Source organism: Mandrillus leucophaeus, unplaced genomic scaffold (assembly GCF_000951045.1).
Source record: "Mandrillus leucophaeus isolate KB7577 unplaced genomic scaffold, Mleu.le_1.0 Scaffold10, whole genome shotgun sequence".
In the NCBI taxonomy this organism is placed as follows: domain Eukaryota; kingdom Metazoa; phylum Chordata; class Mammalia; order Primates; family Cercopithecidae; genus Mandrillus; species Mandrillus leucophaeus.
This window is the reverse complement of record NW_012098098.1, coordinates 1,660,203-1,663,972: the sequence shown is the minus strand read 5'-3', so window position 1 is coordinate 1,663,972 and position 3,770 is coordinate 1,660,203. Positions and strand designations below refer to the sequence as shown.

At 49.1% G+C, this 3,770-nt stretch overlaps 1 protein-coding gene across 2 annotated transcripts in view; it reads right to left on the bottom strand.

The window, feature by feature from the left end:
- The window catches only part of KLHL36 (kelch-like family member 36), a 17,750-nt gene that overhangs the window by 5,892 nt on the left and 8,088 nt on the right, over positions 1-3,770 (bottom strand). The window lies entirely within an intron of this gene.

The window sequence follows — 3,770 nt, the reverse complement described above, 5'->3', positions numbered from 1 at the left end:
CCACGCCCGGCTAATTTTTTTGTATTTTTAGTAGAGACGGGGTTTCACTGTGTTAGCCAGGATGGTCTCAATCTCCTGACCTCGTGATCCGCCCGCCTTGACCTCCCAAAGTGCTGGGATTACAGGTGTGAGCCACTGCGCCCCGCTCGGGGTTTGAGACCAGCCTGGCCAACATGGTGAAACCTTGTCCTACTAAAAATACAAAATTTAGCCAGGCATGGTAGCGTGTGCCTGTAATCCTGGCTACTCAGGAGGCTGAGGCAGGAGAACTGCTTGAACCCAGGAGGTGGAGGTTGCAGTGAGCCAAGATCACACCACTACACTCCAGCCTGGGAGACAGAGCAAGAACTCCATCTCAAAAACAAAAAACCAAAAAACAAAACAAACAAACAACAAACAAAACAAACCAAAAAACAAACCAAAAAAAAAAAAACCCCAAAACCAAACAAGACAACAATTCAAGCCAGGCATGGTGGCTCCTGCCTGTGATCTCAACGCTTTGTGAGGTTGAGATGGGAGAATCGCTTGAGGCCAGGAAGTTCAAGACCCACCTGGGCAACATAGCGAGATTCCTGTCTTTACAAAATATTTTAAAATTAGCCGGGCATGGTGGCATTTGTCTGTAGACCCAGCTACTCAGGAGGCTGAGGCAGAAGTATCGCTCAAGCCCAGGAGCTTGAGGCTGCAGTGAGTCATGATTGCGCCACTGTACTCCAGCCTGGGCAACAAAAACAAATCCTCTCTCTAAATTAATTAATTAATTCAACATAGGGAGAAACAGAAAACTGAAAACTATCACATAGATAGACAGCTGGTCTATTCCAGGGTGACTGAGGTAAAGAACTGGCTGGGCACTAAGCCTGAAGACGGGAAATGTGGTGGGAGGAGGAAAATTGACCGAGGGCTATTAGGTATTAGCAGCTACGTGGTTCAACTTATTTATTTATTTATTTATTTATTTTTTTGAGATGGGGTCTCACTCTGTTGCCCAGGCTGGAGTGCAGTGGCACGATCACAGCTCACTGCACTCTGGACCTCCTGGGCTCAGGTGATTCTCCCACCTCAGCCTCCTGAATAGCTGGGACTACAGGTGTGTGCCACCACGCCCGGCTAATTTAAAAAATTTTTTGTAGAGACAAGGTCTCACTATGTTGCCCTTGACCTCCTGGCTCAAGTGATTCTTCCGCCTTAGCCTCCTGAGTAACTAGGACTACAGGCACACACTCCCACGCCCGTCTGATTTTTATAATTTGGAGGGGCAGGGTCTCCCTAAGCTGCCCAGGCTCTGAATTCTTAAAAGTTACTTCTTAGCATGTGTCCTACAGCAGTGGGTTTTATTTTTTTCTTCCCTTTTGAATCTTCTTTTTGTTGCCATGCATGCATTTGTCATTGAGACACTTTATTTCCCTGTGGTTATTTCCACGTCCAGTCAATTCAAACAGCAACGTCTCCGTCCATGTTACAGGAGCAGGCCACGTTCTCACAACCTGTGGAGGATGCCACACAGATACGATCTGGCATTTCCTTCTAAGTTCAGAGGGCCAGGCTGACCCGCTCTTCCATTCCAGGCTGGCTTTTCTGTTCATAGGTCACATGCATGGAGATCTCTATTTATCCTGGTTACTCACAGAGACAGCCAGGCTGGCCTACACCGGGTTTTTAAAGTCTTTCTCATTTTTAGAAACAGGGTCTTGCTCTGTTGCCCAGGCTGGCATGCAACAGTAGATCAGAGATCACTGCAGCCTGAAACTCCTAGGCTTGGCCGGGCATGGTGGTCATGCCTGGAATTCCAGCACTTTGGGAGGCCGGGATGGGCGGGTCACCTGAGGTTAGGAGTTCGAGACTAGCCTGACCAACATGGTGAAACCCCGTCTCTACCAAAAATACAAAATTAGCTGAGTGTGGTGGTGGGCGCCTGTCATCCCAGTTACTCGGGAGGCTGAGGCAGAAGAATCGCTTGAATTCCAGAGGCGGAGGTTGCAATGAGCCATTGCACTCCAGCCTGGGCAACAAGAGCAAAACGCTATCTCAAAAGCAAAACAAAACAAAACAAAACAAAAAAACTCCTAGTCTCAAGCAATCCCTCCGCTTCAGCCTCCTTGGCAGCTGGGACTACAGGTGTGTGCCGCCATGTCCAGCTACTTTTTACTTTTATTTTTTGTAGAAATGGGATCTCACTACATTGCCCAGGCTGGTCTTGAGCTCCTGAGTTCAAACAATCCTCCTGCCTCAGCCTCCCAATGTTCTGGGATTCCAGGTATAAGCCAGCGTGCCAGGTCTCAGCTTCTAATTATGCAGGAATGGTCTGTGCTTCTACAGACACTGACGGAGGCCCCTCTTGGGTGCGAGCTGAAGGAAGGAAATTAAAAAGTACTACAGTGGCTGGTGATCAAGTCACACAGTACAGGCTTAGTGGCCTGAGAGACGCAAGTGAGGGCATGAGGCGGCTATCTGCCACCCGGGGCCCCTGGCTGTCTCCACGCTGGTGAGAGTGCTGACCTACCACGCTTAGATGGAGATACGCACAACCCCAGACTGCAGTGTAAAAAGGGAAAGAGCCCAGAGGGTGGGACTGGCGACAGCCCCAGTTAATGGCTGCGGCGGGGAGCCACCAGCTCCAGTTAGCTGGGGCAGGGGGCAAGAGCAGTGTTATTTCCAAAACTGGGTTTCTGTTCTAAGTGGGCTGGAATGATGCTGCACCCGGGTACAATCAGCTGCAATCTGCTTCTGGTGTTTTAGCACAGCTGCATAGATGACAACTTTCCAAAAACAAAGGCACATGATTTCCTTTATTTTTTTATTTTTATTTTTTTGGGGGGGGGATACAGAGACTCCCTCTGTTGCCCAGGCTGGAGTGCAGTGGCTCGATCTCAGCTCACTGCAACCTCCACCTCCCGAGTTCAAGCAATTCTCCTGCCTCAGCCTCTCAAGTAGCTAGGATTACAGGCACGTGCCGCACCCGGCTAATTTTTAATTTTTTTTTAGACAGAGTTTCACTCTTGTTGCCCAGGCTGGAGTGCAATGGTGTGATCTCGGCTCACTGCAACCTCCGCCTCCCAGGTTCAGGCGATTCTCCTGCCTCAGCCTCCTGAGTAGCTAGGACTACCGGCATATACCACCATGCCTGGCTAATTTTGTATTTTTAGCAGAGACAGGGTTTTGCCATTTTGGCCAGGCTGGTCTTTAACTTCTGACCTCAGGTGATCTGCCTGCCTCGGCCTCCCAAAGTGCTGGGATTACGGGCATGAGCCGCTGCTCCCAGCGTACATATATTTATTTATTTCAGTAGAGACGGGGTTTCACCATGTTGGCCAGGTTGGTCTCGAACTCCTGACCTCAAGTGATCCACCCACCTCAGCCTCCCAAAGTTCTAGGATTCCAGGCATGAGCCACTGCGCCTGGCCAATGTATCAATTTTAAAGGGACATTGGTAACAAAGTTTCCGCATTTCAGGTAACTTAGAAGCTCCAACCTACAGCATTCTCTGATGATATGAGTCCTGTTCATTTCTCTATTTCCTATTTTAGTGCCTTAATCAAATGCAAGGCCGAGCAGAGGGAGAAACTCAGGTTGTCAGGGGCTTATACCTGGGAGGAGGCAGCAGGTACAGGGTATTAGATGTGGAAAAAGAATTTAGTATTAACATGGAACACTTTTTTTTTTTGAGACAGGGTCTTGCTCTGTCACTTAGGTTGGAGTACAGTGGTGCGATCATAGCTCACTGCAACCTCTACCTCCTGGGCTCAAGTGAGCCTCCCACCTCAGCCTCC